Source organism: Globicephala melas, chromosome 14 (assembly GCF_963455315.2).
Source record: "Globicephala melas chromosome 14, mGloMel1.2, whole genome shotgun sequence".
Lineage (NCBI taxonomy): Eukaryota > Metazoa > Chordata > Mammalia > Artiodactyla > Delphinidae > Globicephala > Globicephala melas.
In genome coordinates this window covers 13,917,789-13,934,639 of record NC_083327.1, presented here as the reverse complement: position 1 = coordinate 13,934,639, position 16,851 = coordinate 13,917,789, and the positions used below count along the sequence as shown (strand labels likewise).

At 37.5% G+C, this 16,851-nt stretch overlaps 1 long non-coding RNA gene across 1 annotated transcript in view; it reads right to left on the bottom strand.

Annotated features, from left to right (window-relative positions):
- Positions 1-5,889: 5,889 nt before the first annotated feature.
- LOC138842320 (uncharacterized) overlaps positions 5,890-16,851 on the bottom strand; it is a 48,632-nt gene continuing 37,670 nt past the window's right edge. Inside the window, exon 7 of the long non-coding RNA XR_011376707.1 lies at positions 5,890-8,514. This is a non-coding gene — a long non-coding RNA (uncharacterized lncRNA). The remainder of the gene's footprint in view (positions 8,515-16,851) is intronic.

Genomic DNA, 16,851 nt, shown 5'->3' with positions numbered 1-16,851 from the left:
CTAGTAAAGAACCACTATTGCTTTTGAAATAGATATTTTTTCTACAGGCTTGTTACTAAATTCCCTTATAACAGTTTTAAGATAGTCTCTTGGGTTAATATCTAGAATGATGTTTGCTCTTGGTTTTACATAAGTAGTATTTATCATATTTAGATTGTTTCCTTTTATTCTTATTTTGATTGGAGTTTCAGTAGAAATGGCTGCTGAATTTAATCAAATGCCTTTTCAGCATCTATTAGGAACATTTTAATCCATTAATATACTGTTGTAATAAGTTATGCTATTAAAAGAACTCTCATATTGAAAGAGTTCCTGACATGAAACTATCTTTGCATTTTGGCAATAAACTATACTAGTTCACCACTGACGCACTACTGGACTTTATTTGCTTGTTTTTTATTAATAATTTTATATCTGTATTCTTAAGTGAATAATTGGACTATTATTTTTTTTCTCTTATTATTATTTATCTTTATTGTTAACATTATGCCAGCTTCAGAAAATATATTAACAAGCTTGATATCATTTTCTATGATTTGGAATGGTTTAAATAACATTGGAATTATTTATTCTTCAATAATTTTAAACGTAATAAATGTACTTATCTTTTGTTTACATAATAAAAGAGCCCCACAGTCAGCTATTGGTTACACCTGAGAATAATACACTCTAAAAATATTACAAATGGTTGATGTAGAAAAGTAAATGGATATGTTAAATTAAGTTATATGAACATCAGAAAAGTAACTTGGGCTTCCCTGGTGGCGCAGTGGTTGAGAGTCCGCCTGCCGATGCAGGGGACACGGGTTCGTGCCCCGGTCCGGGAAGATCCCACATGCCGCTGAGCGGCTGGGCCGCTGAGCCATGGCCGCTGAGCCTGCGTGTCCGGAGCCTGTGCTCCGCAATGGGAGAGGCCACAAGAGTGAGAGAGAGAAAAAAAGTAACTTAACTCCCCATCTCTTACCCCATGATAATGGCTCAAGGTGTGTAGACTTTCACTCCCCTTGAAAACTTCTTACCTTTTCTCTCTCCAATTCTACTCTTACTGATTTTGCTTAGAAAAATATCTTTTCCAAAGTGACTTTGGGACTCTTGATTCATAAATATCCACAGGTTTTGCTTAGTTGCACCTCCTTTTCTTCTCCTCCTCACTGCATCAACTAAAATGTGGCTTTTTCTTTTCTTTTCTTTGGCTGTGCCACATGGCATGTGGGATCTAGGTTTCCTGACCAGGGATTGAACCCGTGCCCCCAGTAGTGGAACTGTGGAGTCTTAACCACTGGACCACCAGGGAAGTCTCAAATGTGGCTTTTTCTTGATAAAAGTTCCTGAAAACTCTTATTTTCATATGCATACATTATATATATATATATTTATTCATTTTCAGATTCTTTTCCATTATAGGTTATTACAAGATATTGAATATAGTTCCCTGTGCTATACAGTAGGTCCTTGTTGGTTACGTATTTTATATATAGTAGTGTATATATTTTAATCCCAAACTCCTAATTTATCCCTTTCCCCTTTGGTAATCATAAATTTCTTTTCTATGTCTGTGAGTCTATTTCTGTTTTGTAAATAAGTTCATTTATATCATTTTTTTAGATTCCACATGTAAGCAATATCATATGATATTTGTCTTTCTGTGTCTGACTTACTTCACTTCATATGTTAATCTCTAGGTCCATCCATGTTGCTGTAAATGGCATTATTTCATTCTTTTTTATGGCTGAGTAATATTCCAGTGTATATATGTGCCACATCTTCTTTATCCATTTGTCTGTTGATAGACATTTAGGTTGCTTCCATGGCTATTGTAAATAGTGCTGCAATGAACATTGGGGTGCATGTGTCTTTTTGACTTAGAGTTTTCCTCAGATATATGCCCAGGAGTGGGATTGCTGGATCATATGGTAACTGTATTTTAGTTTTTTAAGGCATCTCCATACAGTTCTCCACAGTGGTTGCACCAGTTTACACTCCCATCAACAGTGTAGGAGGGTTCATTTTTCTCCACATCCTCTCCAGCAAAAGTTCCTGAAAACTCTTGAAAGGAGAGGCTGTCATTTTCTCATGCTCTCCATCTCAGCAACAAGTTGTAGGGGTGGACAACCTTCCTCGACTACTAAGTTACCAGTCTTGAAGGTCACGCCACAGTTATGCCATTCTCCTCTCCTCATTGTCATTATCTTATTATGTCATGGCATCAACTGAAGACATCATACTAGCTCATGATTTTCTTTCCTTTGTTCGTCCTCAGCATCTTGAGACTACGCAGTGCCCACATTTATGATTCACCAAATCTCTCATCTTAAGTTTCTTAACCCCTTTCCATCAGCAATGCTCATCTCCTTACACCTCAGCACCCATCTCCATGGCTGTATAATCTCTACCATTATAACAATTTATCTTTATAGAGCACTTTATGCCAAGCACCATTCTAAGAGCTTTATATATATTGACTCATTCAGTCAACACAAAAATCCTTCAATGGAGCTTAATATATCCTAAGAGGAGACTGAGGCACAGAAAAAAAACATGACTAACTTGGCTAATAGCATATATCACTAGTGAGGGGCAGAGCAGCTATTGAAACCCAGACAACCTGCTCTTAACAATCACATTATACTACCATCTTGATAAGCATAACTCCATGTCTTTTAACCACTTCTACACCAATAACCCTGATAAACTTTCCCTTCAACCCACTAAAACATACAGTTTTTTTGTAGTCTTTTTCTCTATCAGCTTCCTTCTGGCTTCACTTTCTTCCTGTTTGCATCAAATGCTATTGTCAGTCACTTCAACTCTACCTTCCCAAGCCTCCCTAATTTTTTTAGAGATCTCCTCTTCATACCATGACTTATTTTCCAAGCCCCCATATGAGCATAATTATTTGCTTTTACTCTCAGGCTGGCAATCATTGCTGTAGAAAATGACAAACTCATGTTAGCTGACTCCAGTATAAATTCATGAGCTACAGACCCAGCTGAGCATTTACCTCTGCTCTGCATTTCTTTCCTATCTACCCCATTCTCTTTCCCATTCTGTATAGTAATTTTCCCCTCAGCAACTGCTCAATCATTTTATTTCCCTCAATCTTGCAAGTCACCTTCTCAGCAGAAGACTTAATTTCCAATATCAGAGGAATGTAGTAGCCATCATGAATAAACTTCTTTAACTTCCTCTTTTCTATCTCCAGATTGTTCTATATTTTATCCCTCCCTAAACTTTCCTACATGTTTTAGAGGAAGAAGTAGCCCCATTTCTCTCTGACCTCTTATAACCTTGAATCCATCCTCTGCCTCCTTTGAATTGTATGCTCATTAAGTACTAACTTTTAAATTTGTGTTTTGGTCAGGATCAGCTATGCTATGCCGCAGTAACAAAAACCCCTAAGTTCAATGACTTAATAAAAAAATTTTTTTAATGTATTCCTTCCACCAGATCTACTGTGGATCTAGGCAACCCTCCAGGGCAATTGTCTTTGATGTGGTGACTCATGAATTCAGGCAGTTATGATCTTGTGGTTCCTCACATCAACATAAGGCCCCCCTTGGTTTCCATGACAGAGGAAGAGACACTGGAAAATAACACAGGGGCTTTTCACTATCTCAGCCCAGAAGTAACATTAAAATTTTGTTTACAATGTTTTGGCCTGAACTATTCATATGACTTTGCCTAACAGCAGGGGAGCTGGAAATGGAGTTTTCCTTGTGCACAGGAAGGAAAAATATGAAACAGATTTGAGGGCCATGTAGAATTGTTTCTTTTACCTTTTGTATTCATCTCTCTCTCTCATTTTGCTAAGTCTTTTGCCTCTATCCCAAGTAATACCAAGTCTAAACCACCTTGAGAAGTGGCCACCCACCATTTCATCTGCATACCTTCTCCGATGTATTCCCCACATTTCAGCCACACTGCACTGCCTGATGTTACCCATATGCCCCCTGCATTCACGTGCCTCCTTGTCTCTCCTGTGTGATTCCAGCTTCCATGCATATAGATGCTCCTTCCTGGAATGAGCTTTCTACATCCCTTGCCTCTTCAGCACCCCTGCTAATTCTTCAAAGCCACCCTGAATTGTATCATCTTTCTGTAGCTTTCCCTAAGTCCTGTAGACAGAAAGAAGGCCCTCATATCTGCAATTTATGAATAACTCTGTTTTAACCTATATCATTGTGTATTATAGTTATTTGCATGATTTCTTGAACTTCCATTGTAACTATGAGATCATAGTGAGAATAATCATATTTTATTTACCCATATACTCAGCACCTTGCATAGTGGTACCTGGCATATAGAAGGCTTTCAGTAAATGTTTAAATGGCTGAGTAAATCAGTGAATAGTAAAATTTCTGAAAACTGATAGTGAGGGTGTATGTTGCAATTTTTGAGGTATTATTTATGTTAGAATTGTTTTATTTTTTCAGACAACATAATAATTATTTATTTTAAAAAATTAGTTGATAGCAGAAGTAGAATGAGGCAAAGAATTACTAATAGTATTATAATGTATTATTTATGCAACATTGAATAAACATAGCATGACACAAACTACAGACTAGACAAAGTATCCATTTCAAGGAGTTAAAGTACGTCTTGATATTTATGATAAAATGCCTTGCAATAAAGGCTGAGATGCTCTGGCATGTCTCCCATAATTGGTGATTATGTTTACAACATGAGTAATATAGAAGTGAATTTTACTCCTGTATGAAGTATAGATGTTATAAATGAACATGTCCCCTCTAAGATATGATATTAATATTGGAAAAGAGTTGATTAATTAATAATAATAATAAAGCTAACCAAATGTTTAAGGAAAGGTCTTTTTTAAATATTCTGAGGAAAATTATAATTATTAGTCCTTATAATTTAAATTTGAAATAGATGATAAGGCTTGGGTTATGAATAAAGCTAAAATATTAGAACATTATTCAAACCATTAATTTTGATTATTTCTGTAATGCTTATTCACTTGATTATCACATCCTACCACTTTGTTTGAATTGCAGGACAAAAATTATTATCTTCTGACCCTTTCTTTTGTCCTAAATTATAAGCAAATAGACAAGGGGATCCGGGCCAAATAAAACACTGGGGGTTTGTTTTGTTTGTTTTGTTTGTTTGTTTTCTTTTTTTGGGTGTGTGTGGCTCGTGGGCTCTAGAGCACAGGCTCAGTAGTTGTGGCGTACAGGCTTAGTTGCTCCGTGGCATGTGGGATCTTCCCGGACCAGGGCTTGAACCTGTGTCCCTTGCATTGGCAGGCGGATTCCTAACCACTACGCCACCAGGGAAGCCCTAAAACACCATTTTATTCATTCACTTATCATAAGTCATGCCATATAGAATTTAGCCAATGTGGCCCTTGCTTTTCTTAGAAAATACTTTTTAAAACTAAGTTTCTTTCATGTATTAAGTTCATCACAGTCCCCCAAAATGGAGACTATTGATTATTAAGCTTCCCCCGCTGCCACCCCTTTTTTGTTAACACATCCTGGTCCAGACTCTGGAACTGGTTGGAGGTAGTTGGGAAAGAGCCAGGAAACAGTCAGGACAGGTGGCTAAGCATGCAAATATTTATCAAGGGTTTGCCCTGAAATGGGTGTCAGAAACCAAAAGGATTCAAAGTGAGAAGCTGAAACCAAGGATCAAAGTCAAGCTGAGCCTTAGCAGACAGAGACATTGAAAAGAAAAGAAAAAAAAAAGACCAAGCAAGAGGAGTCTAGGTAACCAAGGTGGTGAGTGAAAAACACAGTAAGGGCTTCCCTGGTGGCGCAGTGGTTGGGAGTCCGCCTGCCGATGCGGGGCACACGGGTTCGTGCCCCGGTCCGGGAAGTGCCGCGGAGCAGCTGGGCCCGTGAGCCGTGGCCGCTGAGCCTGCGCTTCTGGAGCCTGTGCTCCGCAACGGGAGAGGCCACAACAGTGAGAGGCCTGCGTACCGCAAAAAAAAAAAAAACACAGTAAGAGAGAGAATCAAGGAGGGGGCAGAGTAGTTAGCTGGGAATGAATTAGTACCAGAAGGATAGTTCAAAGAGCAAGAGTGCTTGTTTAGAATTCTTCTGGACATCTCATTCTGCTTCTACTTTTGTTTATTCCTAATCCCCCCATCCTGGGGTTTTGATCCCAGTCCTTGAAGGCATGAAGAATGGCTTATGACATTTCAACTTTTACAAACATTTTCTTTCTCTCCAAGAAAAAGTGCAAAGGTCTTAACATTTCAAACTCCAAAGGTAAAAGCATGGAACTGAGAATTCTTTTTAACACTGAGGAATTGTTTAAAAATTCATAGATGCCTTTTACCCCCTATATACTGTTTCAAATTCCATCCTACAAGAGGAATATGTCTATATATACAAGAGGAATATATATGTGTTTATATATACACATACATACTTTTCCCCCCGGAGGGCAGTAACCAAATACTTGTCAATCATTCTGTATGCTCTATTCCATTTCACTTATTCATTCATCCTCTACTAAGTAAGAATGAATGGAAAGTATTCAAGTCAACTCTTTGCCATTTTGTTTATCTTATAAAAGATGATGGTCTGTTAAGAAAAGAACACATAAATCTACACAACTAATGGTCATATCTTGCCATTACTATTCCCCTGGCAAAATGAAGTTTCAGATTCATTTCCAGGAGAAAACTTGGGCCAAGAATTCTTGCATGGTGGAGCCTTCATGAAATCATCCCTCCTTAGATAACAAGGAAAACACAGCCCAGATGGTGTCTGTGAATGCCTGGAGAGAAGTGGGCATCCACTCTTCTCTTGTGTGAGGCTGGCAAATGAAAGTCACCATGATAGTTACCTTCATTGGGCACTACTCTGGAGCAGGCACTGATGGGCTCTTGTTTAAATCTTCACAGTAGGATCCTGACAGGATCCTATTAAATAGGCATTACCATCAACATGATTTAAATGCAAGCAGAGGCTCAGAGAGGTTTTAAAGTTTAGTAAAGGTAACAATGCTAGTGAATGGTGGAATCAGAAGTTAAACCTAGCTCTGCCTCCAAAATTATGATTCTCACCTCAGGCAAGGTATACATTTACTCAGCTTCAGTTTCTTCAAATGTCAAATGGAATTATTAATTTAACACAGATCCTGGTACACAATCCCAGGTTGTCCAGAGGTAAGATATTTGACGTGAGTGTGAGGATGACAAGGATACTGGCCTGTCTGTTCCAAGAGTAGGGAGAGCAGTATACTCCAACTGATTTCCTCCCTAAAGAAGCACTTCTGTAAGAGGCATGAAGAAGTAGTGGTTAAGAGCACAAAGCTTCCATTTCCTCATCAGTAAAGTGGGAATGGTAATATCTGGCTCATAGGGTAAATGAAATGATATTTTAAAACTTTTCAGCCCACAGCTTGCACATAGTAATCAGTCAAACATATTATAAATTATTAACACTATTGTTATTAAAAAGCTATGTATCAATCTTGGATTAGAATTATCAGAAGCAATAATGCTGTTAACAGATTCCAAAACTAGAAAACTCCTAAGTAACTGTAAGTTACTCTCCAAACACAACAGTTTTCATATCCCTAATTTGCTGGAGAATTTTGCTTTGTAGGATCTACCTTTCTAAGTAGAGGCCACCCCAGATGGGTGATGACTCTCACTGACTTGTACTCAAGGTGCTTGATTCTGAAAACATGATTGGCCAGCTTTTGGGGCATCCACACATGTTTGTCTGAAGGAGTAGGGATCTCTGAGCTGAGTCTGGGACCCAAGGATGCCGTGGTTGTCTCCCGTTCCCACTCTTAGCCACTATCAAACTGAACATATTCACAGAGAACCCGAGAACCCACAGCTTTGACCTGGGCATAATTTTGGCCACAGAACAATTTCACCTAGTGAAGACTTTCTTAAATTGTCAAAGCAAGTTAAATAGAAATAATGGGCAAATGATTTGATTGTAATATATTAAGACCCAACTTAGGCATTGTTTTTTTTAATAATTTAGACTAGGTGAGCATACCCAAAGTAGAAATGTAAAAGACAGCTTGAAATATATTTCTGATCTTTCCAGGGCTGTGAACCTCCATAGGTAAACCAAATAATTGCTGAATCAAATGATCCATTATTCAGAACTTCGTTATCACAGAGTGAAAGTCCAGATCACATTGTACATCCACATTTAATAGTGGAATTTCATGGCTTTAATGAATAAGCGAAAGTGAAATATTTTACTACTTCCACGAAACATTCAAATATCATACTCCTACTCAAATTATTTATTATTATAATGATGCTTTTTATAAAGATCAAGTATGAGTAACCTGAAAAAAAAACTTAAGCTGTTTCTAAGGGCATAACATTTAGAAACAACATATGGTTCTTGTAGTCAAGAATAGGTTCCTTAAATTAGCCAAAGACATTCACAGAGAGATGAGTTGTAGGAAATGGGATCGTGGGCAAGAGGAAAAAAATTGTCATCTCTCTTCTCTCTGCTCTTCGTCTTCTTTGCCTGGCTGAACGTGGTTTTCATTTTCTACCCAATTCTGAATGTAAAAATAAAACAAGTGTAAGTCTCATAATGCAAGGTCTTTGAATGCACTCACCTTTTGTTTAGTTACTATTTTAAATGTTATTAAAATAGAAGAATACACTATATCATAAAATGTAAATATTCCATTCATTCATTCAATCAGCGTGCATGGATCCCTTCTCTGTGCGCAGGGCTGGGCTCTAAGGGGCAGCACCTATTATCTGGTCACTCTTACAATCCAGATCAGGGGAGAAGGCCAACCTAACCTGGCTCCTTTTACTCTCATGTTCTCAACTCTTTTCAGTATAGATAGGATCATGTAACTTATTTGCTGAAAATCCCTCCATGGCTTCCTTGTCAATAGAATAAAATCCAGACTGATTACTTTGTTTCATACAGTCCTGTACGATCATACCTCTGCCTCTCCAGTGTCAGCTCTTGTCCTAATCATCTACTGGCATTCCTTCAGCCTCTCACACTTATCTGCCTTGCTTTTTCCCCATCATAGGGCTTTATACATATCTCTCCTCTATCTGGAGCATTCACACAGACCACACCCCCCCCCCACACACACACACATACACACACACCATCACTATCTCCTTTTCATTCTTCAGACTTCAACTTAAATATCACCTCCTGGAGAGACTCTCCCTGAAACTCATGTGTAAAATAAGTCACTTTCTCATGCTTTCTCTTATTCCCTATCGTTTCCTTCATTGCAATTTATAATCATATTGCTTACTTACACATTTTTATGTGTGTTTCATATATATGTGTGTATATATACATATATAGGACAATTTTAATTCTAAATCTTGAAAGTAGGTAGGTAACACAGTTATAATACTTAAAAAAAATCAGTTGAGTTAACTAAGTTATTTGCCTCATACAAGGTTGAATTAGGCCATGTGGAAAGTTCCTTTGCATAATCTCTTCAGGACTTTGCATTTAGTTATTTCCAAGCTAGTGTAGCTAACTTCTAATTTTAAAGGAATTGTAGACATAAATTTATTATTTTTCCCTTTGGAGAACTTTCTGATAAAAATTGGGTTGCTTTACTATTTAAATCTCATTATAGCAGTGGTCAGAAGTTCCAATAACAACTTTCTCCAAGGATCTGAGGTTTGGCATCCACCAATTCACTCTCTTTTTAACTCGTTTCCATGTAAGGAGTATGGGCTCATTCGCTTCACAAACCTAATAATTATATAGGCATAATACTTCTCTGTATATATCACATGATTAATGGGAAAAGAACTCATTCCATAACAAATATGTATTAAGAGTCTACTGTGCGTCAACTATTATGGCAGATGTGGAAGGATGAGAATCAACCTGGGAAGGGAAATCAGAATCAAGAAGGGAAAACAGAAAAGAAAACATCATTTCAATGCAGAGTGAACTACAAGGGAAGGATGTACAGGGTGGCACAAAGATCTGCTTAAGTGAAGTCGGGGAGGTTTCCTAGAGGAAACATTTAAACTGGAGTTAGAAGTAAAAGTAAGAATCTGCCTGGTGGGTTAGGGTTGGAGAGTGGGTAGGAAGAAATCAGGAGGATTCATTCCATATCCAGCAGAGGAAACATTAAAATAAATGTGCAGGGGCATGAAATGATGTGGCGCACAAGCTCAGCTTGGAAGAAACAACAAGTTTAAACGTTAGAATAGTTAGTTAGGCAACTTATTGGGTGCTTACTAAACGTCAAGCACCTTGCTCAATTTGGGGGATTCCAGAAGTGACTGAGAAGGACCCTCAAAGAGATGAAAGGTTAGCCAGGAAGATCAATATTAAACAAATGATTTCAAGTGTGTTATGTGCTTCAGAGAAGAAGTAAGTATAGGATGCTAGGATAGAATACTGCTAAGTCTGGAAGGATAATAATCTTGACATACCAACAAATGTTGTTCCTTTCCCTCATGTTTGCCCATCTTTGCTTCCTTCCATAAATGCCTCCTTTTCCTCCAAATCCAATTCAGGTAGCTAGTTTTGTTGCCTAAGAATAACATTTTGACAGTATGGAGAAAAGAAATAATCTCCATGGCTTTTCCTGGCTTTGCTATCAATGGTATAATAATTTAAAGTCATGGAAGTGGATGATTCACCGAGAAGGGACAAAGGGTATAGAGTGAATAAAGGATGGTGCCTAGTATGCTCCTTTGAGAAGCACACAAAGGAATTTGTGAAAGAGCTAACAGACATAAGAGTAAAAACAGACAGTAAGAGAGAGAGTAGGTGAGTTAGGTGGAGAGGTAGGCAAGGCTCAGCTCAAGAAGGATCATGTAAATAAAATGAGTTTTGTTCGAGATGGCTCTCCCTCAACAGTTCCTTGGTCACCCCTTCTCTATGGCCAAACCTATTATATTCCTTTTGCCACTTCTCTATGTACATTTCAGAAACTCCCTTTATTTACTCTTTGTTCCACACCCTCTGCCATGGGGCAACACTTCTCTTACCCACACTCAAATGGCTACTGTGACTTACTCAGCAATCTTTACTGTGAATAATGTAGGGTCACTAAAATATCTGTTTTTCCCCACTCTTTTTTTTCTCCTGTTAAACATTTTTGTTAGTTTTACTGAAGTTCAATTTATGTAAATAAAGTCCACCAAGTCTATACTTCAGTGAGGTTGGACAGTTGGATATAGTAGTGTAATCACAACGACAATTATGATATAAAACTTTCCATTGGGCTTCCCTGGTGGCGCAGTGGTTGAGAGTCCGCCTGCCGATGCAGGGGACACGGGTTCGTGCCCCGGTCCGGGAAGATCCCACATGCTGTGGAAAGGCTGGGCCCATGAGCCATGGCCACTGAGCCTGCGTGTCTGGAGCCTGTGCTCCGCAATGGGAGAGGCCACGACAGTGAGAGGCCCGCATACTGCAAAAAAAAAAAAAAAAAAAAAAAACAAACTTTCCATCACCATGAAAAGTTATTGCATGCTCCCTCTGTGGTTAATTCCTTCCCCCCACCTCTTGAAAAATATTGATCACTTTGCTGACTCTATAGTTTTGCCTTTTCTAGAATTTCATGCAATAGAATAATAAAGTTGGTAGTTTTTTGTGCGTGACTTCTTTCACTAACTGTAATGCTTTATAGAATCATCGATGTTGTTGCATATATCAGTACTGTGCCTCTTTATTGTTGAGTAGTAATCCAAAATATAGATATATAACAATCTGTTCATTCATTCACAAGCTGATGGTGTTTATTTCCAGTTTGAGGCTCTTATGAATAAAACTTCTATAAACAGTCTTATACAAGTCTTTATGAACATGTGTGCTCATTTCTCTTGGGTAAATCTCTAGGAGTGAAACTTCTGATTCATATGGATGTATAATAGGAGTAGTAAGAGTATATATCCTTGTCTTGTTTCCAAATGGGAAAAAAGCATGTAGCCTTTCACCATGAAGTATTATTAGCTGTAGGGTTTTTTGTAGTTGCCCTTTATAACATGGAGGAAATTTCCTTTAATTCCTAATTTTTGGGGAACTTTATAATGACTGGGTGTTTAATTTTGTCAAATGCTTTTGTCTTCATCTATTAAGAAGGTCATATCATTTTTCTTTTTAGTTTCTTAATACAGTGAATTACATTGATTGATTTTCTAATGCTGAACCAACCTTGCATTCCTAAGAAAAACTACACTTGGTCCTGATGCATTGCCTTTTTATATATGTATATAACTGTATTCAATTTGCTAATATTGTGATGAGGAGTTTTTGCATCTATATCCTTGAGAGATACCGGTGTGTATTTTTCCCCCTTGTTATGTCTTTGTCACATTTTGTTACCAGGATAATACTGCTAGCCTTATAAAATAGGTTAGAAAGTGGTCCCTCTTCTCCATTTTTCGGAAGAATTTGTATAGAGTTTGTATGATTTCATCTTTCAATACTTGATATAAATTGACAGTAAAGTCACCTGGACCTGGAGTTTTATGTGCAGGTTTTTAGCTATAAATTCATTTTCTTTAATAAACACTGGCTATTCCAGTTATTTATATCTTCATGAGAAAGCTTAGATATTTTGTGTCTTTCAAGGAATTTGTCCATTTCATTTAAGTTCCCTAATTGATAGGCATACAGTTGTTCATAGGTACTTATTATACTTTTAATATAGGTAGGATCTGTACGGTGTCCATTTTCATATTCTTGATATTGTTAGTTTTGTCTTTTCTCTCTTCTTGATCAGCCTGGCTAGAGAAGTTAATCAATTTTATTAATTTTCCCGAAGAATCAGCTTTTGCCTTCATTGACTTCTTAAATTGTTTTTCTGTTTTCTATTTTATTAATTTATACTGTTAAGTATATTATTTCCTTTCTTCTACTTGCTTTGGGTTAAATTCGCTCTTCTCTTGCTATTTTCTCAAGTTGAAAGCTTAGATCATTGATTTAAGAACTTACCTCATTTCTAATACGAACATTTAATGCTATAAATTTCCCTTTAAACACTGCTTTCACTAGGTCCCACAAATCTTGATATGTTGTATGTTCACTTACATTCAGTACAAAGTATTTGCTAATTCCCTTTGTGACTTTCTCTTTGACTGATATTTATAAGTATGCTGTGTAAGTTTCAGGTACATGAGAATTTTCCAGATAGCTTTCTTTTTACTGGTTTTTAGCTTAATTTCATTGTGGTTAGAGATCATATTTTGCATGATTTCAATTCTTTTAAATATACTGAGGCTGTTTTATCACCTAAAATATGCTCTATTTTGGTGAATGTTCCATGTGCACTTGAAAAGAGTTTGTGTTCTGCTGTTTTGGGATGGAGTGCTCTAAAAATGTTGATTAAGTCAAGTTGGTTAGTAGTGTCGTTCAGGTCTTCTATATCATGAGTGATTCACTCTCTAATTTTTCTATCAATTACTGAGAAAAGATTGTTTAAATGTCTAACTATAATTGCAATTTTCTCTGTTTCCCCTTTCAATTCTATCAATTTTTGCTCTATGCATTTGAAGCTGTTATTAGTAAACTGGCTCCTTATCATTATGTAATGTCTACTTTGCTTTTTTTAAAAATTGGGGTATAATTGCTTTACAATGTTGTGTTAATTTCTGCTGTACAATGATGTGAATCAGCTCTATGTATACCTATATCCCCTCCCTCTTGGACCTCCCTCCCCCACCATATCCCAGCCTACTAAGTCATCACAGAGCATCCAGCTGAGCTTCCTGTGCTTTATAGCATGTTCCCGCCAGCTATCTATTTTACGCATGGTAGTGTATGTATGTCAATCCTAATCTCCCAATTCGTCCCACCCTCCCCTTCCCCACCATGTCCACATGTCCATTCTCTATGTCTACATCTCTATTCCTGCCCTGCAAATAGGTTCATCTGTACCATTTTTCTAGATGCCACATATATGCGTTAGTAGACGATATTTGTTTTTCTCTTTCTGGCTTACTTCACTCTGTATGACAGATTCTAGCGTAGTAAATTCAGCTTCTTTTGACCGGTTTTTCTCATAGTATATTTTTCCATTCTTCTAGGGTTTTTTTCATCCTTTTTTGTTTTAACTTACCTATGTGTTTACATTTAAAGTGGGTTTCTTGTAAATAGCATTTAGTCAAGTCTTGCTTTCTAATCTAATTAGAAAAATCTCTGTCTTTCAACATGTGTCGTTAATTGGAACTGCACTGTCCAGTAAGGTAGCTCCCAGCCACATAAAAAATTAAAAGACTTTTTCTGGGTATAGAAATATAGGTTAGGGCTTCCCTGGTGGTGCAGTGTTTGAGAATCCACCTGCCAATGGAGGGGACATGGGTTCGAGCACTGGTCTGGGAAGATCCCACATGCCGCGGAGCAACTGGGCCCATGAGCCACAACTACTGAGCCTGCGCGTCTGGAGCCTGTGCTCCGCAACAAGAGAGGCTGTGATAGTGAGAGGCCTGCGCACCGTAATGAAGGGTGGCCCCCGCTCGCCGCAACTAGAGAAAGCCCTTGCACAGAAATGAAGACCCAACACAGCAAAAATAAATAAATAAATAATTAAAAAAAAAAAAGAAATATAGGTTAAAATTTTTTGTTTTCTTTTGGTTTCATTTATTTGATGAAGTTCCTCCATTATCTTCTGGCCTGCATGGTTTCTGATTAGAAGTCTGCTGTCATTTTTATCTTCATTTCTTTGAATGCAATGTATCCTTTATCTCTGGATGCTTTTGAAATATTTATCTTATCACTGATTTTTAGTAGTTTGATTATAATGTGTCTTGATGTACTTTTCTTTATGTTTGTGCTAATTGAAGCTCATTGAGATTCCTGGATCTCTGGATGTATAATTTTCATCAGAGTTGGAGAAATTGTGGCCATTGTTTTCTAAAATATGTTTTCTGTTTTGCCCTTTCTTTCTGGTACTTCAATTATACATATATTATTAGATTGTTTGATATTGTCACACGGCTCATTAATCTTATGTTTATTAAAATATTTTTTCTTTCTCTTTATTTCATTTTAGATAGTTTCTCTTGCTGTGTCAAGTTCACTAGTCTTTTTTTCTGCAGTGTGTAAATACTATTAATCTCATTCAGTTACTTTTCATTTCAGATCATGTATTTTTTCATACCTAGAAATTCAAATTGTTTTTCTTTAATACCTTCCATATCTCTCAACTTCATGTTCATATTTTCTTTACCTTCTTAAACATATAGCATATGTTCATAATAGCTGCTTAAACATCCTTGTCAGTCAATTCTACTATCTTCTCATCTCTGGGTCTGTATCTATGATTGATTTTTCTCCTGGTTATGGGTTGCATTTTCTGCTTCTTTGCATGTTTGGAAATATTTGATTGGATGCTGACAGTGCTAATTTCTACATTGTTAGATGCTGAATTTTGTAGTACTCAAATATTGCTGGACTTTGTTGCTTGAAGTCAGATTGATCCTTTAAAGATTTGCTTTTTAGCTTTGTGAAGCAGTCTAGGCTAATGTGTTCCCATTACTGAGGCATCTTCTTTCTGAGGACTCTACTTAATGCCCATATATTAGGAGGTTGTTTCACTCTGGCTAGTTAGAACACAAACTATTGCCTGCCTGTGTGAGCTTAAGGACTGTTTAGCCTATTCCTTCCTTAGAGTATTTTTCTTCAGTCTCAGACAGTTCCTTTCATATATTCACAGATCAGTATTCAGCCTCAAGACTTGTGGGGAACCCCTGAAAGATCTCTGTAGCTACCTCCCCACCAAAAAAGTTCTCCAATCTCTTTAGCATTTTTCTTCACAAATTCTAGCCACCTTCATCTCTGGACTCTAAACTGTGTCTCTTCAACTGAGCAAGACTGCCAGGCTGTCTCTCACTCTTTCTAGGCAGTTAGCTGGGGCAATCAAAGGACTCACTTTAATAGTCTGCCTTCTCTTAGGGATCAATGTCCTGCACTGCCTGTTGTCTAAATGTCTAAAAATTGTTTTTTCGGTTTCTAATTGTTTAAAGTGGAAATTAATATACTCTTTTGCTCTATCATGTCTAGAAGTGGATGTAGCCAACTTAAAGGCATAGAGAACATGGGAAAATGTATAGTTAAGTCACTCTGGTGGGCAAATAAAGTGTTAATTGGAGGACAGTGAGACTAGGGACCAAATCAGGTTAAGATGCTAGTAGTCCAAACAACAGACAGCAAGAGTATGAATTCTTGGCAGTAGACATTGGTAGGTGTAAGAAGTGATGGATATAATAATTATTTAGAGTAATGGGGTGTAGTGACTGGTTGAATCTGGGAAAATCAAATGATATAATGAACACAAAATCGTTTTCAAACATCCATTTAAACATTTATTGAATAACACTGTATGCCCAGCACTATGGTAGGTTAAAGACTGAAATTATAAACAAGACATAGTACCTGGGCTAAAAGAGTTAACAGACTTATAAATATAGCTATAAAAACAATACAGGAACTGCCATAATGAAAGTACAAACAAGGTGCTGTATTATATAAACAATGGAGCAAAAACAGCTGAAGGGAGTCAAGGAAAAACTTAAAGAAGAGGTATATTTGAGGCAGTTCTTAAATAGTAGGTGAAAGTTTTTCAGGCAGATAAAGAAGGAAAGAACATTGCAGGAAAAGAATAATCAAAGCATAGTGATTTCCAGGAAGAAAATCACTGTGGATGAGTGCAGAATATGCTGGATAGGGACTTCCCGGGTGGCGCAGTGGTTAAGAATCCACCTGCCAATGCAGGGGACATGGGTTCGAGCCCTGGTCCAGGAAGATCCCACATGCCGCAGAGCAACTAAGCCCTTGCACCACAACTACTGAGCCTGCGTGCCACAACTACTGAGCCCACGTGCCACAACTACTGAAGCCCACACGCCTAGAGCCTGTGCTCCACAAGAGAAGCCACCGCAAT